Source organism: Lissotriton vulgaris, chromosome 8 (genome assembly GCF_964263255.1).
Source record: "Lissotriton vulgaris chromosome 8, aLisVul1.2, whole genome shotgun sequence".
In the NCBI taxonomy this organism is placed as follows: domain Eukaryota; kingdom Metazoa; phylum Chordata; class Amphibia; order Caudata; family Salamandridae; genus Lissotriton; species Lissotriton vulgaris.
Window position 1 is genome coordinate 1520097117 of NC_141696.1, and position 14689 is coordinate 1520111805.

Consider the following 14689-nt stretch of genomic DNA (forward strand, 5'->3'; position numbering starts at 1 on the left):
GTTGTGTCAGATTTGGATGGCCAGCCAAGGGTGGCATAATACATGCTGCAGCCCCTGGTAGGCCTTGGGTGCACTTATGCCCTGGGTACCTATGGTACACTGTACAAGGACTTACAAGATTGACCAAATACCAATTGGTAAATGCACCTAAAGTACATGGATGTCAATTTAGAGAGAGAACAGCTAGGCTGTGGGTCTGATTAGCAGGCCCACAGCCAGGGAAAGTCGTAAACCAGTGAAGCAAAAAGCAAAAATCTGGGGTGACCATAGGATTGCAGACCCTACTCTCCTACAAATGGGTCCACCTTTTGAACCCATTCATAAAGCTACTTTACAACATCTTTCGTGGAAAGCAGCTTTTTTGGTAGTAATCACGTCAGCTCGCAGAGTGAGCGAGATTCAAGCTCTCTGTTCCTCTTAACCCTATACGGTGTTCCATTTGAATAGAGTGGTACTACGGACGCATCCATCTTTTCTGCCTAAAGTGGTGTCAGATTTTCATGTAAATCAGACCATTTCTCTGCCCACTTTATTTCCCCATCCCTCTACACCAGATGAGAGGGCTCTGCATTCTTTAGACCTGAAAATAGTTTTTTTTTTCCTTCTTTTTTTGAAAAACTTTATTGTGCAAAAATAGCATTACAAGTATGGGCCTACAACCACAAGGGCCGGCCGCTAGGACATGTGAGGCATTTATGTAAGTCACAAAGCAGCGACCGCTCTTCCGTGGTCCAACTTAACACAGGATACCTTTTCGGCAACACAGGATGTAGGCAGGATATAGAAATTTTTTATTTTTAAAAAAAAGAAAACGAGAAAGAAAACAAAGGAAAGAGACTCAAGGCGAGAGACGTTATAGACAATGTCAAGCTCCGATGGGGGGACTCACAGTACCAAATAACGAATCAGGAGGGCATGAAAGAAAATCGGGGGGGGAGGCAGTGGGGAAGTCAGACAATAGGAGAAAAGGAATAAATTGTTCCAGGAACCTCCGGATCAGGGGGAAGGTGGAATGTCCAAAGTGTCTTCGGGGGGAGGTGTGCAAATGTTCCCTCGGTAGGCGTTCCACTGACCCCAGATTTTGCTCCACGCCCTAGGATTGCCCCTAGCCAGATATACCGTCTTCTCACTAAACATGCACCAGTCCATATTCTCCTTCCATGCCGACACGATGGGAGGCCGTGGGGAACCCCACAACTGCGCAATATCTCTTTTTGCAATCATGTTCCCCAGTGCCGCCCACCGGCCTGGGCAATGTTATAATCATTCGGCTCCCACACATTCAACAGACATCTACGAGCCTCAGGCAGCAGAGCAACCCCGGTAACACACTCCATGACCGCATGCACCCGCTGCCAATACGCCGCCACCTCCCGGCACTCCCAGAGGATGTGGAGAAAGGTAGCACTCATACCACATCCACGCTTACACAACCCATCCGGTAAGAAACCCATCGCAACCAAACGAGGACCCGTAACATATACACGGTGGAGAATCTTGAGCTGGACGAGACGGAGACGGGCCGGAATGGCGACTTCTTTTGGGGAAGATAAGGCCAGTCCTCGTCGTTCAACTCCAACCCGTCTCCGGACAAGACCCCTCTGAGACGCACAAGAAGGTCTGCCCGATTGTTGATTAGTTTCTTATAGATCAAGGAGATTTTGCTATCGGGCAGATGACCATCAAGTATACGGTCCTCGAGTGGGGATGACTCAGGAACCGAATCACCAGCTGTGAAGACAGACAGCAAAGCGTGGCGAACCTGTACATACCTGAAGAACTCTCGATCCCCCAACTCGTACTCACTTTGAAGCATCGCAAAGGTCTTTACCGCTCCTTTCACCCAAAGATCACCCACTCTGCTGATACCAATCATTCCCAGTTCTCAAAACCTTTTGTTGTCCAGAGGCATCCCAATTGTTCCGATGCATGCAATGGGGTCGCTTGCGTCAATCGATCATTCCATCCCATAGCCGCATTTGCATCTTTTCACACACGCACCGCAATCTTAGTGGGTCCCGTGAGGTTCCTCCCCGCGGTCCGAGAGTAGAGTGCTCTATTGAAGTTACCACCGGGCAACTGATGTTTGTCCATCTCGAATGCAGGAGCCGGGCCGGGTTCATACGTAGCATGGTTGATGGCGGACAACTGAGAGGCCCAGTAATACCTCCTGATGTCCGGGAGCGCGATGCTCCCGTCATACCAGGGGAGAATGAGTTTTGCAAGAGCGATGGGAGCATGACCGTTCCAAACGAGACTCCTCTGCAAACCTTCGACTTCCCGAAAGTACACCCGCCGGAATAGCGTCAAAAAAATTTTGAAGCGCATAGAGATCCGGGAGCGCGATGCCCCCGTCATACCAGGGGAGAATGAGTTTTGCAAGAGCGATGGGAGCATGACCGTCCCAAACGAGACTCCTCTGCAAACCTTCGACTTCCCGAAAGTACACCCGCCGGAATAGCGTCAAAAATTTTTTGAAGCGCATAGAGAAAGCGAGGCAGTGAGTAAACGATTGGCAAGGACCTTGGCAAGAATCTTAGGCTCTGCATTCAGTAGGGAAATAGGCCGATACGACGCACAGCGATCACAAGGCTTGCCCTCCTTAGGGATCACAACTATAGTAGCCAAACGCTGATCACAAGGGAGGGCGCCAAGCTCACGTGACTCCCTGAACATTGTGCGAAGGTAGGGCGCAACTTTGTCCTGGCGCAGTTTATACAGTTCCGACAGGGAGGCCATTAGGGCCCATGGCCTTACCAGAATGGAGGGAACGGATTGCGGTAGCAATCTTATCAACTGACAACAGGGCCTCCATGCGCTCTCGGTCCTCCTCAGACAGACAAGGCAAAGCAATGTCCCTCAGCAGCAAACGAGAGTCATCTTCATCTCTGTCGGACGCCGGGGAGTAAAACACACGAAAATAATCGGCAAAGCATTCCACAATCTCGCCAGGGTCAGTCACGCACACACCAACCGAAGTCTGTATCGCGGGAACCACACGATTCGCTCTTTCCTTTCTATCAAACCATGCGATCAATTTGACCGCCTTATCACCAACATCGTACAATCTACCCTGCTGTTCCCTGAACATTGTCTTGGCGGCATCCGTAACATGGGATTTATAATCAAATTGCTTCAAACTAAGGGCGTGGAGTCTCTCCCGGGTGACGCCTAATTCCAGGTCGGCCTCCAACTCAAGTATTTCTGCCTCCAGACTCTCAACCTCCATATTTCGGGCCTTCTTGGTCTCAGCTATTAAGGATAGGGCCTGACCACAAAGACAGTTTTGAAGGCCTCCCACAGGGACACAGAGGACGAGACAGACCCCTCATTTTCCAGGAAGTAAGAATCTAGGGACTTTATCATGCTACTACGGGTCTTGGGGTTGCGCAAATACCATGGATTGATAGGGGCAATCCGCCCCGCAGCGTGTATCCCCGTGTCAAAACTAAGCCATAAAGGAGAATGATCAGAAATGCCTCGGGCCAAATGTCTGATCTCCCTGACGTAGGAAGACTGGACCGCGGGCATAAGGACATAATCGAGCCTGGATAGACTCCCATGAGCCCCGGAGTGAAAAGTGTACTGACATTGCGTCGGGTGCATTAACCTCCAGCAGTCCACCAGGCCAAAAGTATCTATGAACCCACTGAGTCAAGATTGGGAAGTGGGAAGTGTCCTGGGAGGGTGGCGATCCGAACTGCCTGAAAGCACAGAATTAAAATCCCCACCCATAAGAAGGAGACTGTCCGGGGGGCCCAGCATCATCCGGCCAACATCAGAGAAAGTAGAGGTCTGGAGACCCGGGGGAATGTATACTGTAACCAAGGAAAGAGTTTTACCCTCCCACCTACCTGTGATAGCGGCGTAACGCCCTCTGTCATCAAGGATAACATTATCTATCTCAATGGGGAGAGAAGTCCGGATCAAAATACCATCCCCTCTGGAACCAGTGGTAAACCCAGAGTGAGCAACTAGTCGGTAACCCCACCTGTTTAAAGCATGACACACGTTTCCCACCAAATGCGTTTCCTGCAAGAGTACCACATCAGGAGACAAACGACGCAAATATTGCAACACAACACCCCGTTTGATACGATCCCCCAATCCATTGACGTTCCATGATACCAACCTCAACCCTCTACCCCCCATCCCCACAAGTAATGCATAGGTCACCCCACAAAGAGCCGGACACCTGAAGCAAGGAAAAGACTGTAGCAGGGTTTCCTTCTCCCACAGAACTGTGCATAGAGATCTAGAACCTTAGTGAATTAGGATGACCCAAAACTCACCTTAGTGTCAGAAATCCCCTTACCGAGCTAGCTACAGTGTCTCATTGGTCATAACAAACTCCCAATGATTTAGACAAACCAGAACGTGAACTTGGGTTACCTCGGGTATCGTGGAACACATGAACACTATTTCACTCTATAATCATTTCAAACCACAACGGGGAGTAAAAGAACACACGTGCAAGTTTGAAATATTTATTTTTCAATGCAAGGTTCTCAAACGCAGTATCTTATATAATACCAACATACATATTATAAAAATCAGAGTTAACAGCATAGTCAATAATCCATAGTAAGCGAACGGTGATAGCATAATGCAAAAATCAATAGAAATCTGTATCACCTATATTTCGCGCACCCTATTTAGCATACTATATTATATCTAAGAAGGTCTCATTTGGGGTTTTAGCAGGGCAGGCCCATACCTCTAAATGTCAGCAGAAGAAGATCACATCATCAGCTACCAACTCTATGCATGCGAAGCACCATCAAGTGTGTTTTTGCATTCTCCGTAACTCTATCTTAAACCCGCTTAGAGCCCAATGTTGGCAGCAACATTATTTGTGTTATGTCTAATGTGGTGCGAGGATCAGGCCTCCCAGCAACCTTGTGTTAGGTTATTCTTAGAGGGTGCAGTTCTCAGTGTGCAGACAGTGTACCAAGTGTACCAAGCACAACTGATATCAGAGCAATAACATATTATTCTCAAATAAATCACATCTTTCGTCTAGGTTGAAAGCTACAATAACAATTATGTGTCGTGTGCAAACTGAAGCCGAAGGAAAATATGTCGTTTAAACATTTAATAAACTCATGCTAACTTAACACAATATATAGAAAAGCAGTAACTATATGACACCCCCCCAATGATCCGAGGACGGACAAAAAAAACAAGCCAATATTATAATAAAGGCATAACATGAAAGCAGAGTTCAACAATATTGAGCCAAGCTAAATGTATGTAGATGTTTATAGAAATGAACAATACAAAATATGTATGAATGCCTATAGTGGCCAAACAAAAAATGTAATAAAAGTCTTGAACTTGAGGCCAAATATAAAATCATAGGCCTAGAACATATAAAAATCAGAATATCCGTAAGAGAAAAGGCACCATTCAGAATTACTAAAAAGTCACGTGCCAGTATAGTGAAAGTCTCCAAAGCCACTCATGGGTGGATAGAATATGCAAAATAGGTAGCCACAGCTTCCAACATGAAATCACTGTCATCATCCGAAAACAGTTCAGCCATCCAATTAAGCAATGGGAAAGAACATACGTGCTCCTCCAGCACCGGACCCTCTAGCAACATCAGAGGACAACTCGGTGGGTTCTCAAGAACGCTATGTGCCAGAAACTCATGCGCCGCTGCGGGGATGTCCCACTGACCCATTAGTCCATGCATCGCTGCCAAGGCCATAATTCTTTCGCCAGAACAAACCAACTCGTGAGCAACTACGGGGCCCATCAGGTGATTAAAATCGACTTCAGGAGATAACGGCAAGCAGGGACACAAATCAATGGCCCAGTCAAAATCGCAGCTCAGGCAATGAAACGCAGGCTGGACACATGTGAAATAGGAAAATCGAAACGATAATCCAAATGCCGTGCTTAAAGTCGCAAGCGGCAGGGTGCCATAGTAATCAAGCATCCGGTTGCGAAACAATGTCAGAAGGGGCTGAGCGGCTTCTTGTGCAGGATGGGCATCCATGTTTTAGGAAGCTGAATAATATTAAAACGCCTGCAGCTAACGCCAGCAAAACAGGGAACCCTCCAAACAAACTCGAAAATATTGAATGGAAGAAAGCGGGGATGACACCAAAAATCTTTTCAAATGTAGTCACGAGACCACTGCTAACCAATTTAAAAAAATGAGCTAAGCCAGACGTGGAGGAGGCATTAAAGATTTGATTAACTAATTTGCAGAAATGAAACGGCAAGTCAGTATTTAAAAGTGCCTGCACCTCTGTGCGTGTGTTAGCTATGTGAAGGACATAAGTTTCACGGGCTGAGCTCAGGGCCACTTCCTTTTGAGACAAAAGAGCCCTTATTCGGCTCATACCATTGAACTCTGCTTTCAAGGTTGGGATGCACGGCCAGATGGAAACATCTGAATTCCCATGCGTGGGTGGATATAACACGTTCTTGCAACACACCACACGTTCTGATACAGTAACCACATAGGTGATACCGACCATTACCTCCTCGTTAGTCTTCCTCGCCACATGATTTACAAAGTGAGCTTTAGCTCCACAACAGAACCCTCCAAAGCAAAAAGAAACCACCTCCCACCCCCTCCCAACATGGCCGACCAGTCCCACCTGACCTCTATAAGAGGCGGACCGGCCCAACCAACAGCCTGTTTTTTTTGTTCTGCGCGATTCTCTCCAGAACAGGTAAGATGGGCCGGCGTGAGCTGGCCCTGGGGTTTTAAGGTGGTGGACCTGCTCTAGCGGTCTCTGGTGCCTTATGCCTAGAAATCCCCCCCCCTCTTCCTTCCCCCGGTCCTGTGGGGCCGGTTAGGTGCTGCTATAGCGTGCCAGTGGTTTACAGGGGGGGGGGCGGCAGGGGATATGGGGTGTTTGGGCATCCCCGTGTATCCCCAGGTCGTTACCGAAGGGCCCGGGCCACTGTGTGGGCTTTTGGGGTCCAGCGCTCCGTTTGGCATTTATGCACCTATGTGTGCTTGCAATGAATCTGTGAAGTTTGCATGTTACGCCCGTCGGGTGGCTGGGCTGCCCGATGGGTGTCGTGTTTTCCTGGGAATGCCAGGGCTGTGTGTTTTAGCACTGCGTGGCCTCACATTTCACATGCAGTGTAACAGCTTTCAGGTGGTGATTCTGCCTGCCATGATTTTATGCACCTCAGTTTGTGAACGGGTGCTCGTGCTTCACATTGTGCCATTGCCTGGAACAGCGTGTTACTTGGTTTCAGGGCTGCAAGCGCTTCTGCACGTTGATCTGGTTTGCAGGTAACGTCTTTTTCGTTGCATGTTTGGGTGTTGTGTCTGTCTCATGCGGGGTAAAATGGCACAGCAGATCTGTGGTGACCACTGGGTGGAAGCGCTGGCGCGATGCCTGGCCGTGTGTTTATGGTCGACACTTACTCGGCGGGGGCAGGCGCGGTCCTCCCTCGATTGTACACGGGTCCTCGAGGTGCTCCCTTCAGACCGGCCTGGGTCTCAGTAAACGCGGCGCCGGCGTCCGTGAGTTTTTTTTTTCTCTCTCCTCCCCAACGGCCCGCGGCTGCTTGCCGCGCTGGGGTTGGCTCCGGCGGGCTCCCGCCTCTTGTGGGCGGGGTTGGGTTTTCCGAAGGTTGCTTTGGTCAGCCGTGCACGCCTGCGGACGCATCGAATTGTACTGCCGTCTTGGGCAGCGGCCAACGCGTCAGGCTCGGGGTCTGTGGGTCCTGTGTTCGATCCTCGGTATGGATCCGGCTTGAGTGGACCAAGGTGCCGTGGCTCGTAGGTAAGGCTTGTGCCTTTGGTGGGGACAGCCCTCACAGGCCAGGGTTCGAATCCTGCCAGTGCTGTAGAAATATCCCAAGGTGGGAAATTTTCAATGGGGCTTGTCCATATTACACACTTCGCTGATGTCATGTATGTTTATTTTTACCTACTTAATGATGACATGTGAGGGGAAATGCATTTCTTATACTCGCCACGTGCAGACACTGACAGCAAACATACTGTCTGTAGGTCTGAGGTTTGTTAACGGCGGCGATCTAACCCGAGTCCTGGGTGCTCTTCCCCGCCTCAGCGGGTATTGGATCTATGCAGTGTGGACTCGCCCTGACCCGTCGGGTGGGCGAGTTTCTTGAGCGCCGGACTAGTGTGCGGGGTGCTCTTCTGTGCTGCGATGCCTCTCCTCAGGTGGCGGGGGTTCAGCCTCCTCTTCTGTCACCGTCTGCGCTCTCCGGGTGTTACCGCGCTGTCCCATCGGGGGGTCCTTGCGCGGCGGGTTGCCCTGCCCCCTCCTCGCCTCGTCGCCCTCTCGGTGGCCCCGGGGGGGTGTATGGCCCAGGTGGAGAATTGTGGCCCAATGGTTTGAGCAGCAGTCTCTGATGCAGAGGTCTAGCCCGGGACCAGGGTTCGATTCCCCGCCGCGGCAGGTCTTGGGCTCAAAAGGACCTGATGACGTTAGTTGGCCTGCTTTCTCTCCATAGGATGCTTGGCCTCCTCCTTAGGGGTGTCCAGGAGTGGTTGCCTCGGGGGGAATGCCGGGAGGGGTTCCGCGGAGGCATTCGCACATACGCCTTGAGACCCTTGCGGGGTTGTGGTGCGCTATTCTGGTCTAAATTCCCGCTGGGGAGTTGTTTGGCACTGGGAGGTCGCGCAAATGCAGGGTCCATTCCAGCGTCCTTGTCGGCCTGTCCTCTTTGAAGGGCGTCCCGCCCTGGCAGGGGTGGGGCCCTTCGGCCAATCCTCCCGGATACAGGATGTCGGTCTCCACAAGGTGCGTTCTTGTTGGCTTCCGGGCCCCTGTTTCGGCGTTTCCTGGTCTGGTACTGGTGCGGCCGCTCCCGTGTTTGTCATCCCGAGTTCCTGGCTTCGGCCGTCCCGCTCCAGGGGGTTCCCTGGGGGGGGGAGGGGGGACCTGTCGCCTCCATTTCGTCCCATCTTGGGCTGTGGCTGGCACGGTTCTTGGGCTCTTCGGGCTGGCTGGCCTTGCTGGTCTTGCGGATTCTCCGCGGAGTCCCTCCTTATCGAACAGGTTGGGGTACCTGCTCCTTCCAGGGTCTACCCTGAAGGGCTTTCCGGGAGCCTATGGCCATACCACCCTAAAAGCACCTGATCTCGTCCGATCTCAGAAGTTAAGCAGGGATTACCAGGTGCTGTAGGCTACGGCCTGCGAGTGGATCCCACCCTCGGTTGCGGATACTTCCGATGGGTTTGCCTTCTGGCCCGTGGGGACTAGGGCAATTCCACCCTGCCTGCGCCTGATCTCGTCTGATTTCAGTATTTCTGCAGGGTCGGGCCCGGTTAGTTCCGGGAGGGGAGACTGCCTTGGGTTCCCAGGGGCTGCAGGCTAGGGGTACTGTGCACCTGGCCCGCCTGGTGGTTCTTCTTCGCCGGGGGGGGGGAATCTGGGTGTTCCCCGTCTGGACGTGTGTTAGATTTTGGCCTCGTCTTGTTCTGCGGTGTCTCCCCTCCGTCGGCTCCCTGCTCTAGGGGCGGTGGTCCCTTCGGTGCCCGTCTCGGGCTTGTCCTCCTTCGGGGGTCGTGTACCTGGGCCCCGTCCTCCCCTCTGGTTCGTTCAGGGGGGGGCGCCCTTTGGCGCCGGGTCGTTTGGGGGTCAATGGGTTCTCCGACAGTCGCGCAACACGGAAGTTGCTGGCGGTCCTCCTGGCTAAGGGGTGACCTGCCTTCGTTTGCACCTGTGCTTCGATGCCCCCTGGTCTTGGTCGGGACGGTCGACCTGGTGGTGTGGAGCGGTGTCAGCCTTCGGTGGGGGTGCTGGGTTCGCTCCCTTTGGTTTCCTTGCTCAGGGATTGTTTTCTTGGGCGGAGTAGCCGGTCCTGGCCCTTCGGGCTGTCTTTTCCACGGGGTCCGACTAGGTGGAGGCGGTTCGACTGAGTCGGATCTTCCTTCGTTGCCTGGTCTCATCCGGACCCCGGTGGTGTTACAGCGCCTGGGGCCTCGTCTCGGTCTGCCTCCGGTGACTCTGTTCACGGAGGGGGTCTCGGCCCTCCTGCCCGGAGTCTGGTTTCTCCGCCCGGGTCCTTGTGGTGCCCGGTCTTTTGCGAGGCCATTCGGTCTGATGTGCGCGTTTCCCCCGTGCCCTCTGTTATCGCGGGCCCTCGGCTGGATTCGCTTGGGCAGGGCCGGGGTGCTCCTGGGTGCTCGCCTCGGCAGCGGGTGGCCTTGTTTTGGAACATGGCAGTGATGAATAACTATGGAGCTATAGCTCACAGGTGAGTCTTGTACCTTGGGTGCAGACAGCCCTCACGGGCCAGGGTTCGATTCCTGCCTATGCTGTTGAGGTATCCCGAGGTGGATCTTTTGCCTGGCACCCGCGCGTGGTTACCACGCAAGTCGTGGTGCGTTCCGGTTTTTAGTTCCCGGCTGGGTCCCCCGCCCCGGGTACCCTTTCCTTTGGCGAGCTGGCGGGTCGAGCCTCCTGGCCGATCCCGGAGCTTCCCGTACCGTGGTTGGGTCCCCCGCTCTCGGCGCCGGTGTTGGGCCGGCTCTTGTCGGCTGGCCCGCCTCCTTCTGCAGGCCGGATCCTGTGCCCGGCACTGGGCGTCCTTCTCGCGTTGGCGCGGTCGGCTTGGTGCTGTCCCCGCCTCCGTGGTCCCCTTGCGGGTCTTGGTTTCCGGTCTGTGGATCCCGGTGGGCCCGGTGGGCGGCCTTGCGGGCCTTCCACAGTCCGGTGTTCGACGGGCTAGTTTCCCTGGTGGCTCGCTTGGATCCGGGGTTGTTTCTCCATCGCCCACGGACGCTCTGCCGGTCTCCCCCTTGGGTGCTCGCTTCGGCAGCACATATACTGATATTGGAACGTTACGGAGGAGATTTGCAGGGCCCCTGCGCAGGGGTGACACGCAAATTCGTGAGGCGTTCCATATGAGTTCTCTCTCTCGTTCTACGAGCTCTTCAGGGTCCGCCCTTTGTGCCCCTGGCCTCGGTGGCTTTGCGGTTCCTCACCTTTTGGGTGGTTTTATGCCCGGTGGCAGTGGTGTCTGCTAGGCGGAGGGGCATGCGGGGGTCGTGCCTCCGCTCCCCTCCCTTCTTGCGGGTGTTGCCGGACCGTTTGTTCCTCCGTCATGTCCCCCTTTTTCCTTCCCGGGGTTCCTTCCCTGGTGTCCCGGGATCGGGAAGTGTCTTCACCGCCTTTTCCCTGCCGACAAGGTTCCTCTCTTGTCCGTGCTGGTTGTCCGGTGAGCGGTTTTTGGGTTCTCTTAGCCGCCCGTCTTCTCTTTCCCGGTGGGTAGGCCTGTTGGTGTCTTTTGGGGTCCGGTTCGTTCGGGCCTCGGACACTCTCTTCCCAGCTTGGGTCGCTGGCTTACACGGGCTGTCCCCCTTTCCTGGGCTTCACTGGGTTCGGTGGGCCCGGCGGGGGTCCTGGGTCGGTCCGCGGGGTGTGGCTCTGTTCCCTGGGCCCCCTTCATGGATGTCTCCTCTGTGGAGTTTTATCGGGCTTCGGCGTGGTCGTCCCCCGCCTTGTTCGTGGGTCTCTAGCAGTCCCGGGGGGACTTCGCTGGGGCCGTTCTGAGTACTGGAGCTGCGACTCCTGGTTGGCCTTCTTTTCCTGGAGGTCTTGATTTCAGGTTTCCTGTGATCCCTGTTTTCTTTTCATTTCTTCTACTTCAACCTTGTGTTGGTTTCTCTGCATCACCGTGTGGTGTTGTTCTTATGGTGGTCAATGAAGCCTTGTTGGCTTGGGTATTGGCTCACTTTGTAAATCATGTGGCGAGGAAGACTAACGAGGAGGTAATGCCCCGGTTACTTACCGGTAATCTTCATTACTCCGAGTATAGTCTTCCTCGCCACATGAGTTCCCTCCCCCCCTCCCTGTCTGGCTATCGGCTTCATTGTTTGCTTGGTAGATCAGGCTGTTGGTTGGGCCGGTCCGCCTCTTATAGACGTCAGGTGGGACTGGTCGGCCATGTTGGGAGGGGGTGGGAGGTGGTTTCTTTTTGCTTTGGAGGGTTCTGTTGTGGAGCTAAAGCTCACTTTGTAAATCATGTGGCGAGGAAGACTATACTCGGAGTAATGAAGATTACCGGTAAGTAACCGGGGCATTAACCCACAACACTCCTCGTTATTCAAAAGTAAATAACTACCGTTTGTCAATAAAGTGAATGTGGGAACTATTGCAGGAACTGGTGTGCCTTTTAAAACACAGGCCAAATTAGGCCGGTCCTGATTACAAGAACCATGCAACTGGATGTGTCTGCATATCAGTGAACGGTCAGGTGACTGTGTGCATTCTTCACCATTCAGATTCACTTCCTTTCCATCCTTCAGGCATCTGTACGTGTATGGTAAAGACCATGCCTCATGTAGGAAAGCACTGCCTAGTGGTTCATATCGCCCTATCGCAATATATCGCATACAATTAGTAAATTTACACAAAGCAAATGGCAAAGTAATAACACCATGGATAAGCCATGTAGCAGCAGCTGCCTCAGCTACAGAAAAGGGCAAAGATTCTAACTTTTCAATGTGTAACATAGAAAATGATGCATCTCGCATGGAAAGCATACGCTGCTTGTCAGTCAAATTAAATGGGGCAAATAGGGATGACACGTTCATGTAACTCAAGGGCACGCGACCCGCTTTCAGAGTCTGTAGTGTCCATGCAAACTGCATTACAGAACGCAAAGTTCCAAAAGATCAAGGCAGCAGACCAGGTCAAGCACTACGAATCCTATCGTTCTAAATTCTGGATGGTGCAAACTTCTTCCTACACCTGCTACCAATAGGTGTATGTCGTGGAGTGAGTGTAGCGGGCCGGAAAAGCAGGCGAGGAGGCCGTATGTAGTGGGCAATATTTGGTCTTTATTCTGGATATACAGTATAGATAGTCCCAACAGGTCGAGGGTGTGGCACCAGGCGATGAACACAGAGGCGTCGCTTCTTCCTCTTCGTGATGTCCACAGATGGTCCGGGTAGATTTCGATGACGGGGAGACTCCCAGGAGGACCGGAAGAGAGGAAAGAAACAAAGGACCGTTAGTCTGATCGAGTCGACAGAGAGACTCAACTGTACACCTTCACCCAGGTAGTGCAAGAACGGGGTCAGAAACGGACAGTGGGGAAAGGAAGGTACCGGGAATAAGGAACACAGGTTTGGGTAACAGAGAGGGTGCAGGGGTGGGGTGTGCGAGTAACGGAAGGGCTTTATACAGTGAAGTGCTATATACTTATAATACAGTGCAAGGGTAGTGAGACTATGCAGAGAGGGTGTATATACAGGGACTTTAACACGAACTCCTAGTGAGTAGGGATAAAGGAGGCAAAAAGGCACTCACGCGGTCCGCCGTAACTCTCCAGTGAGTTACGGCCGCTCTCCAGCCACCTCCAAGGGACTCCACCACTCCTCTGTCCACACTTCTTCCTCGCACGTCTGGTCACCTTCTCCGTCTCCAGCCAGAGGGTCCTGCCACGAAACTCCGACAGCTTGTTGTGCTGAATCCGGGCTTTTATCCTGTGCTGACTCTGCCAGGGGGGCGGGACTTCCGGGGTCAGCTGGATATGGTTCCTCCCTTCCTGTTGCTCGGGTTGGCTCCTGTGGGAGAGAGAAGGGCGGGGTTTCGTTGGTGATGGAGGTTGCTCGGCGTCCTGTCTCGGTGCTGGCGTTTCGGTGAGGTAAACTCAGTCCCGGGGGTGTCGGACAAGGCATGATAGGGGGGATTGGGTCCTCAGATAGGGTTTTACGGGCCGTTCCATCACATCCCCTTCCCCTAGCTGTCCTTCTTGTAATGGGAGGAGAATGTGGATACCGGGACAGAAAATCCGCATTACCTTGATCGGAACCCTTTCTATGTTTGGTTTGAAAATGGAAGGGTTGGAGAGACAAAAACCATCGCAGGACCCGGTCATTCTGCCCTTTGTTTCTAGCCATCCACTCCAAAGGGGCGTGATCTGTATAAAGTATGAAGTCTCTACCCTCAAGGTAATACCGAAGGCTTTCCACCGCCCACTTGATGGCTAAAGCTTCTTTTTCCACCACCGCATATTGTTTTTCCCGGGGGAAGAGTTTGCGGCTCACAAACAGAATGGGTCGTTCGTTTCCCAGGGCATCCTTCTGGGACAATACGGCTCCTAAGCCGTAGTCCGATGCATCTGTCTGTAGGATGAAAGGGACTGAGTAATTGGGGGGAACCAACACAGGACCCGAGGTCAAGGCTTCTTTGAGGTCTGTAAAGGCATGCCAGGCTTCCGAGGAGGGATTCCTGAGTTGTTCATCTGAGCGGTTTGTTTTTTTTCAACAGGTCCGTGAGGGCTGCCGCTCTTTGAGAAAAGTTGGGCACAAAGCGCCGATAATACCCCAGGAGTCCTAGGAAGGCTCGGAGGTCTTTCTTTGTATGTGGAAACGGGAGGGATCGGATGGCTGCCGTTTTGCTCTCTTGGGGTCTGATCAGGCCGTCCCCCAGAAGAAACCCCAAGTATTTCACTGTTTTCGCGGCCAACGTGGTTTTGGCCGGGTTGATGGCAAATCCGTATGAGCCTAAGGAGCTGATAACACTGGAAAGGTGCTGCAGATGTTGGGGCCAGCTGTCGCTAAAGATGACGATGTCATCCAGATACGCGCCTGCGTAAGCTGTATGGAGTCTCAGGACTTGGTTCATGGCCCTTTGAAAGGTGGCGGGGGCGCCATGAAGTCCAAAGGGCATGACCAGGAATTGATATAACCCATCCGGGGTGGAAAAGGCAGTCTTTCTTCTATCTTGTT

The 14689-nt window shown here is 52.8% G+C and overlaps 1 protein-coding gene and 1 non-coding gene across 2 annotated transcripts in view; both read left to right on the forward strand.

Annotated features, from left to right (window-relative positions):
* The window catches only part of LOC147699077 (sodium/potassium-transporting ATPase subunit alpha-1-like), a 3282495-nt gene that overhangs the window by 318470 nt on the left and 2949336 nt on the right, over positions 1-14689 (forward strand). The gene's annotated exons all lie outside the window — the stretch shown is intronic.
* LOC147699078 (U6 spliceosomal RNA) lies at positions 10755-10861 on the forward strand. Its single transcript, XR_015299491.1, has one exon. It is a non-coding gene; the product is annotated as a U6 spliceosomal RNA (small nuclear RNA).